Here is an 11,018-nt window from a genome sequence, read left to right as displayed (position 1 = left end):
AATCTATCTACTCCTCTTTCAAACACACACACACACACACTCGCTAGTTGTGCCTCTGTGCATACCGTGCACAATCGATGTGTCTTTCTCTCCCTCCCCCTCCCCACCCCACCCCAACCCCAACAATGACAGCAGAAGGGTGACAACTCAATCTGATCTTAATCTGTCAATTGGGTTCTCTCTCAAACATTGTGTCTCTGTGCCTCGCTCAGACACACTCAATACGTCTTTTTCTCCGTAGCGCACTCGATATGTAGACTTCTCGCGCGTGCACAGCTGTAGTGACGATGACGCTGAACCCAATGTGCTTTGTTTTTACCGGCCTCATGTGATAGTTTTCACCCTGTTTTCTATTAATTAGCAAGACAACCTTTTCTTTGCTACTACTAGTGAATCTGAAATCATTCGTGGCGGAAATAAAATATATCACTTCAACCAAATTATCGCGGTAACTATTTTAAAAGAAACTAGCTAGATGCTCGTGCGTTGCACGGAACATCAAGATACATTTGTATCAGTAGTTTATCTTGTGAGAGACTAGCAAGATGCCCATGCGTTGCATGGAACATCAAGATATGTTTATATGATTAGTTTATCTTGTGAGAGAAAAGGATGAACGAGGGAAGGCCTTATTTGTAAATGTGGAGAGGGGTGTGGGTATCTTTTTGCAAAATTGCCATAGTTTCCTTCCTATCCGCCAGATATAAATCAGACGGCCTATATTGCAGGATGGCAGGCACACCATCATCACCAACTATGTTTTTTTTATCTCAACTCCTATAAAAGACTTAGTTGGTGATGATGGTGTACCTGCCATCCATCATTTCTGACCATCAGATCTGCATCTAATGACTATGATGTAAGTTGTGGCTTTTTGCAGCAAGACCCCACTTCCATGCTCCAATTTGCAGAAACCCCTTAGTATATTGAAACCAACCACATCCCTCCCCCACCTCATCAAAACAGCCACAAGGAATATATTTTGAGTGAAACCTAATATGATTATATTTTTAGTGATATATACACCAAACTAGAGTGTTTTTCTTTCAAGTTTGTGAACATGTATTATTATATTTTGGATCCGTTGCAACGCACGGGCACATTGCTAGTAAGAGTAGAGAAAAGGATGAATGAGGGAAGGCCTTATTTGCAAACGTGGATAGGGGTGTCGTATCTTTTTGCAAAATTGTCATAGTTTCCTTCCTATCTGTTAGATATAAATCTGACGGCCTATATTGCAGGATGGCACGCACACCATCATCACCAACTCTGTTTTCTACTCCCTCTGTTCCTAAATATTGGTCTTTTTAGAGATTTCAACAAGTGACTACATACAGAGCAAAATGAGTGAATCTACAATCTAAAATATGTCTACATACACATCCGTATGTGGTAGTCCATTTGAAATCTGAAAAAGACAAATATTTAGGAATGGATGGAGTATAAGAGTACACATGGAGATATATCTACAGCATGGTCTACAACAAAAATGTGTTGGACTGGTTAGCGCCGGATGCTCGCAACGCGATGACCTGAGTTCGAATTTTGTCTTTAAATTTAGATTATTATTATTATTATTATTATTATTATATATATATATATTACTTATTTAATATATACTTCTTTCGCTATTGTACTAACAGTGGAACCCACAGAGTACTTAGAATACAAGATTAAGGATGTACTTGTTTCTTTTTAACTTTCTGTACGAAGGTGTAGCCACCCTGCAAGTCACGTGTACACTGTACATGCAATTAACTTTTTATAGAGGGAAAATCATACACACAATTAACTCAAATGGATTGGATGTGAATCTATTATTTCCAGCATAAGAGACTTGTTTCTTTTTAACTTTCTATACGAAGTTGTAGCCACCCTGCAAGTCACGTGTACACTATACATGCAATTAACTTTTTATAGAGGGAGAATCATACACGCAATTAACTCAAATGGATTGGATGTGACTCTATTTTTTCCAGCATAAGAGCATATCCAACGGCAGCCGGCAAATTTCCTCCTGCTTCCTTCCACGGAGGACGACATCAAATGCCAGTGGCATACATTTTCACAACTCTAACCACCCAGATGAAATTCGTGCAAACACGGACTGTTTTCATATAAGCATGCAGGATTTCGTATAAAAAATTTAGATCTTCATATAAACATGATGGATTTCATTACATTTACATGAACTAAGCGGTGCTAATCCGGCTCTCTTGGTATAATTAATAGTCCCTCCGTCCGAAAATACTTGTCCTAAAAATGGATGTATCTAGACTTATTTTAGTTATAGATACATCCAATTATCCATTCTTAGAACAAATATTTCCCGCCAGCCGGAGAGGGAGGATGTAATATAAATGGCCGCCCACGGATCCCTTTGTCTTCCTCATGTCCGGTAGACACTTGCGGGTTTCGACGAAGGTCCTCGGAAGAGACGAAGCAGCAAAGAAACCACCTAAATGTGCCGTCGTCGCCTCGGCGGTAGCCTTCATGGGACCTGTCGTGGAATTGTCACGGGAGATGTCCTAGTGTGAGGACTTAGTCGTGAGGTCGACGCATCTATTTGGTAGCTTGAGAGGGGTTGAGCGGAATCGAGAGACGCAACACACAAGACGAGGATTTAGACAGCTTCGGGCCCCGGGAAACATCATCCGGTAACAACCCTACATGTTGTTTGTGGCTAGGTCTCATTATGCTCATGAGGGAGTCGCCGTAAACAAGCTCTCCTAGTTATGTCTAACCCTTAAGATTATTTCCTCCCCCCCTTTGGGGTGCCCTGCCCCTCCTTATATATGTTGAAGGGGCGGGTTACATGTAGAGTCCAACTCGGATTAAGACTTAAACTATTTTGACTTCTCTTCATGGGCTTCTTAACGTCTCGGGCTTGTTAACCCCAGGCGACTCTGTCTGCTGGGTTATGATTGTCTGTCGGGTTATGACTGTCTACCGGGTTATCATCTAACTTAACACCTGTCGGGTTATCATCTGACTTAACACCTGTCGGGTTATCATCTGACTTAACACCTGTCGGGTTATCATCTGACTTAACACCTGCCGGGTTATCATCTGCCGGATTACCATACGTTATGACCATCTGTCTTAAGTGTCTGTCTTAACTCTCTGCTAGTTTACCATCTGCCGGTTTTCCAAGTCCCAGCCGGGTTATAACTCCGACCGGGTCATACCGCGGGGTATATCCCCGACATTAGTCCCCAGTTTAATTTGGATTTATCCATGCTAAACTGATCCTGATCATCCTTAAATCCTTGTCATTTCCTTCTTTTAGAAAATCCAGGTCAATAGGCCAGCTTCATAATCAATTTGCTGACATTGGTTTGTCATAGAGAAATATTGTGAAGAATAATTCATTTGATTCAGCTCTCAATGCTTAACAAAAATATTGGTCCTTGGAATCCTCATCTAATCTTCGGTCGGCTTAAGGATGTAGAACTTGCCGCTTTATCATTGCCAAAATTGCCGGTTTATAAATATTGGGTCATAATTGTAGTTAACATCAAGCTTGAAAATATACCTCTTATATGCCTATCACTTGTAGCCCCCAAGTCTTAAGAAGGTAGTGTAGCAACAGCTTAAGACTTGCTTCAATATAAATGTCACCGCCTTGAAGAAACCCGATTTGTTCATCTCAGTCATTAGTCATAAACTGAGTATTCCACATATGTAGCCCCCAAATGCCGGATTGTCTTGCTTGCAGCAACCTGGGACTTGAAATTGCCTTGTGCTCATAAAAACTTCAACCAGTGTAGCCCCCAAGGGACGGGTCATTATGCAATATTGAGTAGGGACTTTGTAGATATGATCATGTAGACTTGAGCAGCAACGTGTAGCCCCCAAGGGCCGGCTCAGTAAGATAATACTGGGCTGGGACTTTATATATATACTTCATTGAAAATAACTTCATATGACGTAACCCTCACCATGGGGCTCGAACCCACGTCCACAAGGTTAAGAGCTTTGTACTCTACCAACTGAGTAATAAACCTTTCAATATAATGGATTAGAGCTTGTGTGCCTTAAATTTTTGACAGTAGCAATTGGTAGCCCCCAAGGGCCAGCTCATTATGACGTGATGAGTCGGGTCTTCAATAAGGCCAATAAAAATGACTTTGCATTAGCCCCCAAGTGCCATGGTGCATGCTGGCAGTGACATGGGACTTGCATATTTGATATAATCTCAACTTGAATAATGTAGCCCCCAAGTGCCGGGTCGTAAGCCTGCAGCGACTCGGGACTATTCCTTCCATTTGCACATATGATGTATGCTACGATGATGTAATGATGATGCAATGCATGATGCAATATATGATGATGTATATGTATGTGGCATTGATCCGATCAAGAGGGTTTAAGCTATGGTTCGAATACGACCAAGCCCCCAAGTGATTTCCCTGGTGGCCTTACGCCGATCAAGAGGTGTAGCTATGGTTCGAATACGACCAAGCCCCCCAAGTGATTTCCCTGGTGGCCTTGCGCCGATCAAGAGGTGTAGCTATGGTTCGAATACGACCAAGCCCCCAAGTGATTTCCTTGGTGGCCTTACGCCGATCAAGAGGTGTAGCTATGGTTTGAATACGACCAAGCCCCCAAGTGATTTCCCTGGTGGCCTTACGCCGATCAAGAGGTGTAGCTATGGTTCGAATACGACCAAGCCCCCAAGTGATTTCCCTGGTGGCCTTACGCCGATCAAGAGGTGTAGCTATGGTTCGAATACGACCAAGCCCCCATGTGATATTGTGAGCTGTGCTCAAGGGCACCTATGTTTGAGCTGTGCTTTTGCAACAGACTCTCTTTGGTCCCTTTAATTTTTTCTGAGAACTTGAACTTGCGAGAGATTATTCTTTTGAACCGGAAATTCTTAAACCGGATATTGAGAGCTTCAAAGCTTTGTGGGAGACAGCTTTACCTTGAGCCGGATTTTAAACCGGAATCCTTCTTTTTAAGCCGGAAATTTTCTGACGGCCTTTAAATATTCGCCAACAAGGCAGTAGCCTCCAGGGCCGGGTTATCTTCCCTCCACTGACCCGGAGTTCTTGAATTCACTGAAACCGGCCAATTCTGCCGAGTCACGTCATTGTAGCCACCGAGTCTTAAGGCGACTCAAGGAGTTGGCTTGAGATTCTCCATATTTGACCGTGATATAAACCGGTATGAGTCATTCAACATCTCAGTGATATAAAAATCCCTTTTGCAGTAGACAACTTGCCCTGCATTGAAGAACTTACAAGCCGAAGTAATTGCTCTTTTAAAAAAAAGCAATATAATATAAAAATATACTGGATGGACTTCACCTGATATGTTAGGCCAGTAGTTATCCACTGCGGAGTTGATGATCACCATGGTGAAGCGGAAATCAATCATGGGTGAGTCCACCGTGGGAGCAAACAGATGAGTTGGCCGCAATATTATAGGCCGGTGCGGACGGGCAAGTTGTCCTCCATGTTGTAAACCGGTGCGGACGCGTGAACTGGCCATCCGTTCATCGGGTAATGTGACACGGAGGAAAACACCGTTCTAAAACGTTGCAAGTGTGTGCTTTATACCCGCAATATAACAATAATTTTTCCTGTATATAAAAACACCAATAGGGAAGTGTAATGGTGCTCAGAGGAATTGAAATACACGGATAAAATATATAAAAAGGATAGCACCTAGTATTTTTTGTTCGGATGAACGTGAACGGTTGCCTTCCCCCTCCTTCATTTTTATCCTTACGTAGGTCAGAGAGGCGCCGTCCACAGGCGGCTTAGGAGGCCGTGGTTGACCCATCTTCCAAAGCTAGCTTGTAGCGAGTCAGTCAACTTGATTGACCAATTTTAGGGAGCCACACCATTCCTCTTCTTGTAGACAACACCATAGCCCGATTTTTTTACACAGGGCGGCTCTGCCTCTTTTCCTAATCCAATTTCACACAAACACCCGGCCCACATCTCTTCTTCCTCTAAGAAGGAGCGGCGAGCAAGCGGAGGATCGGGCAGAGCAAGTTGAGGCGGTTTAACGCCCAATGATGGTAGAAGAGCAAGGTCACAGCGAGGTGCAACGGATCAGCCACGGCGAGTCAACAACGGCGGGTCACGGCCATGACGGATCGACCACGGCGGGTCAAGGCCACAACGGATCGACCACGGCGGGTCAACCACGGCGGGTCAAGGCCACGACGGATCGACCACAGCGGGTCAACCATGGCGGGTCAAGGCCACGGTGGGTCAACCATGGCGGGTCAAGGCCACGACGAATCGACCACGGTGGGTCAACCATGGCGGGTCAAGGCTCGCGGCGAGGCGAAGGCCCATGGCGGCTGGCCAGCGGAGGCAAGTGGCGACGGACTAGAGGTTCCTGGGCCGACGATTTAGCAAAACGGCGACGGCGATTTGTAGAAGCCCGAGCGAGCGCATGGCCGGGGCGGTCCAAGGCAATGGAGACGAGTCGCGTGACGGCGGCTCGTAGGCGAGGCCAAGAAGATGGCAGGGCTGGACCCGGCCAGACAACATGATAGGCAGAGCGAAGCAAAGCACACGAAGCCAGGGGAGCACAGCGGCGAGCGGAGACGGACGGGGCCGTCGGGCCTGTGCTGGACAACCGGGGCGGTTTGCCGGCGCAGTCGCGTGGAGGCGGGGCGCCGCGAGGGAAGGAGCAGCACGGGGGCCCGGCGCACCGGCGAGGGTGGCTCGGACTCGAAGGCGGCGGACACGGCCACCATACAGATTGAAATTGCAGCCGAAGCTTTGAATTATCTTGACTTGGTGGACTTGTAGTGCGGTCGTCGGGTACCTCGGTGTGGTACGGAGCCATCTTGGAGGTACACGCAGTAGCCACGTCTCACCACTTCGCTGTTGTTGCAGGAGGCATACAGCCGGAGTAGGCGACAGGGGAACAACGGCAGGCCAGCGGAGGTGGAAACACGGCCGTGGCGGTTTAGCAGCAGATGGCCAGGCGGCGGTTTAGCAGCAAGTCCGCGGGCGCACGCGACAGATGCAAGGAGACTCACATCCGGGGCGGCTCAGCAGATGGTGATGGCGGCTCAAGGCATCAGGCCAATTCGAGGTGCATCGGCTGACTTGGCCACTGCGACAGAGGTGGTCGAACCCAGACGGGGAAACGTTGAACCGCTCCGAGACAGCTTGACACAGTCGCGGAGGCAGAGTGAGGAGGCCATAGCGGGGCGATGCAGCCGGCGGGTCGATGAAGGCGAGCCACGGTGAAGGCGGCTTGACGGACGCGAGGTGCAGCACTCTCAACCACGGGTTGTAATAGAGGCAGAGGTGGCGCCTCCTGCGTCCACAGCCGTGAAGTGCTTTGACGGCGGCTTGGCTGGCGGTTCAAGGCTGACGAACGGTTCGGGTGGCTCAGTGAGGCAGAGTCGGGCAACTCGAAGCAGGAAGAAACTCACTGGTCGCGGCGGCTCACGAGGTGTCGATGTAGGAGGCGGCTCAGGCAAACGGTGGCCCGCGGGTAACACATCCGATTTTGAGGCAAGTCGCCACGGAGAGGACGACCGGTGAGGTGGCCCGTGACCGCAGCGGGTCAACAAGACGATAGCGACTCTACACAAGGCAGAGACCGTTCACAGGCGAAACAAATCAACGGCCAGCTCGTGCAGGGGTGTTGACAACTCGAAAGCAGCAATTTGCACACGTATGAGAAGGATTGCGGTGGAAGCTTGGTGATGTCGAGCCGACCCGAAGGAAGCTTGGTGGAGATGCGGGTGCGGACGCGGCCCGGAGCAGAGGCCGAGCGAGGGCGAGTCGGAATTGGATGGTCGTGGTGAAGGCAGCAAACCGGCAGGGCGGCTTAGGAAGTCCGCGAGGGCAGCAGCTCACGGCGGCGGCTCGGAGAGAGGCCACGATAGAAGCATCGAGCCGGCGGGGCAAACCGAGTCCGTGGCCACATCCCCTTCCTTTTCACTTTGACTCTTCAATTAAGACGAACGTGATCTGATTAAGGCCTTGACTTGGCGACTTGACTTGGCTTGGCGACTTGCAGAATTCTAACTTGTCGGGATCGAATCTGAAATTGTTGTTTTACTGCTCATTGATGATGTTGATCTTTCCGCTACAACCTTTTTTCATCCCATGAAATTTTCTCGAGACATGGGATAGCCACGGAAAACTGCAAACTTCTTGATCCCTGGAAAGATCCCTCCAAGTACTCAACACCACTATGCGTAAACCCTACGGTGGGCGTCAACTGTCGTGGAATTGTCACGGTAGATGTCTTAGTGTGATGACTTAGTCGTGAGGTCAACGCATCTATGTGGTAGCTTGAAAAGGGTTGAGCGGAATCAAGAGACGCAACACACAAGACGAGGATTTAGACAGCTTCGGGCCCCGGGAAACATCATCCGGTAACAACCCTACATGATGTTTGTGGCTAGGTCTCATTATGCTCATGAGGGAGTCACCGTAAACCAGCTCTCCTAGTTATGTCTAACCCTTACGATTATTACCCCCCCCTTGGGGTGCCCTGCCCCTCCTTATATATGTTGAAGGGGCGGTTTACATGTAGAGTCCAACTCGGATTAAGACTTAAACTATTTTGACTTCTCTTTATGGGCTTCTTAACATCATGGGCTTCTTAACGTCTCGGGCTTGTTAACCCCAGGCGACTCTGTCTGTCGGGTTATGATTGTCTGTCAGGGTATGACTGTATGCCGGATTATGACTATCTGTCGGGTTATCATCTGACTTACCACATGTTGGGTTATCATCTCACTTAACACCTTTCGTGTTATCATCTGACTTAACACCTGCCGGGTTATCATCTGCCGGATTACCATCCGTTATAACCATCTGTCTTAACCGTCTGTCTTAACTCTCTGCCGGTTTACCATCTACCGGTTTACCAAGTCCCAGTCGGGTTATAACTCCGACCGGGTCATACGCGGGGTATATCCCCGACAGGACCCAAATGGTGGCATCCTCCCGTGTTCTACTTCTCCTCGATGATGGCGGTAGACACGGAGAAGTTGGCCATCGACTCGTCGCTCTCCATGCACCCGGCTTCTGTCTCTGCCTGCATGGCGTTGCCGTAGGCATGGGAGGTGCGCCCACACACACAGGAGGCGCAGCCACCACAGACACGGGTGGCGCGGTACGACATGGCAGCGACGACGCCCGTACCGGGGTGCTCGCCGCCGTACCAGCGTGGAGCAACTCGCCACTCCTCATCGAGCTGAACTGGAGCGGCGAGTTGCTAAACCACGCGCCGGATTGGGTGGCAACTGGCTCCGTCGGGCCAAGCAAGGTTGATGAAGCACCGAGCGGCCTCGGCCGTATCCAGAGGGATCGGCAGGCCACCCAGCCGGGTAGTATGCCGGAGAACGGCTCCTCGGAATCCATCGGAAGAGTGGAGAAAATGGTGAAGGAGGAGATGGGGGAGCAGCGGAGGGGTGTGATTCTTGCCCGCTGTCTGTCTGGCCTCGTTTAAATAGGGGGCAGACGGTAGGAGCTTGGCTGTCATCTGGCCTCGTTTAAACTGAGGGCGGACGGGAGGAGCTTGGCCGGTGTTGCGTTTAATTCCGGCCTACTCATGAACGGACGTGTGGCCGGAGTAGGTTTCTCGGTTTGCATGCGGGTTTAACGAAGGGGTTTGATGGAGGCAAGGAGTCATGCAGCGAGCGGTGCAGTACTATTCGATTTGACACTGGGTGGCACAGTTCCTAATATAACTTTAATGCAGATGAGGGAGGGGTAGCGGTTCCCGAAATGTTGAATGACCAATGATGCATTCTCCTTCAATTAGCATCGTGCATGCATGAGGGAAGTAATGGGAGGAGGACCGGGAAAAGAGGCTGCACGATGTGAATGCAACGCAGTTTGCACGCATATAAAGGCGCCCCTCCATTCCAATGCATCTACCACATCGTACGCACCTAAGCATTTGCCTAAACACCTATACTAAGCGCAAAAGTGCTCACTCCAGACCCATGGCGATGATGCGCGTGAGCGGCAAGCGGCTGTGCCAGATGGTCCACAATGCCGACCTGCGGCATGGCGCCGAGGATCGTCTCCAGATGGTGTTCGCGACCGGCTGGTGGATGGCCGCCGTCGACGCCAACTACGACTCTCAGTTGGACCAGATGATCGTTGCCAACACCAACAAGTTCACTGTCCTCAAGAAGCTCAGGGACGACATCGCCGTACTCTTCCAGCCCGCGCACCCAGGCTCCTCATTGCCTGCCACCCTAATCAGCCTCCATGGCTGGAACCTATTTCAAGCACTAGTGGCCCTGCGACTGCCCGCCGACGCCACGAAGAATGTCCACCTAGAGGTTGCGCTCGCCGCGAGGCGCCTCGCCCTGCAAGAATTCGTCGACCTACACATCCACATGTACGAGCAAATCATGTACATAGGTATCTACAAGGCCATTGAGAACGCTACGACGTTGGCCTTCCTCAACAGGATGGAAGACTTGGATGCCTTTGCTGAGAAGCACCTTGACCTCGCCACAAAAGCCGCCACTCCTCAGCCGCCGGTCGGTGGCCCGGCGCACTAAGTTGAGGAGGAGGAGGAGGTCGTACGTTCATGGATGCATCTTTGTTCTTGCCTCCTATAACCACCACTCCGATCGCATCATCATGGCCTTAATTCTTATTGTGCTATTGCATTCTCGTTCCAGTCAATACCGACATAGGCGATCCCTTTGCTTAATTTTATGCATCAGTGTAACTAGTACTCCATCTGTCAATTTATAAGTTGTGCTTACCTTTTCCATCAACTTCGTGCAATGCACGGGCATCTTGCTAGAAACACTAGAACATGTCGGACTGCATGTGACCAAACCGACGATGCGCCAACCTAGCTACTACGTACCCTGCTTATCTGGCGGAAATAGCCCCGCCCTAGCGTTTCCAATCGTTATTTCTATCTGTTTTTGAAAGTAATCATTATTTCTATCTATCGATCGTGCCAAGGAGCAGAACCAAATGTTACAATTTATACATTTTTCTCTACTCCTACTCCTATAAAAGACTCAGTTGGTGATGGTAGTGTGTCTG

The 11,018-nt window shown here is 49.1% G+C and overlaps 1 long non-coding RNA gene across 1 annotated transcript; it reads left to right on the top strand.

Annotated features, from left to right (window-relative positions):
- Positions 1 to 2,092: 2,092 nt before the first annotated feature.
- On the top strand, positions 2,093 to 7,984 carry LOC147981056 (uncharacterized). The gene is made up of 2 exons (XR_015598808.1): positions 2,093 to 6,796; positions 6,864 to 7,984. It is a non-coding gene; the product is annotated as an uncharacterized LOC147981056 (long non-coding RNA).
- The last annotated feature ends 3,034 nt before the right edge of the window (positions 7,985 to 11,018 follow it).

This window comes from Triticum urartu, chromosome 3A (genome assembly GCF_056163025.1).
Source record: "Triticum urartu cultivar PI428250 chromosome 3A, HENAU_Tu73, whole genome shotgun sequence".
NCBI classification, from domain to species: domain Eukaryota; kingdom Viridiplantae; phylum Streptophyta; class Magnoliopsida; order Poales; family Poaceae; genus Triticum; species Triticum urartu.
The sequence above is the reverse complement of the archived record's forward strand: the minus strand, read 5'-3'. Positions and strand labels throughout refer to the sequence as shown.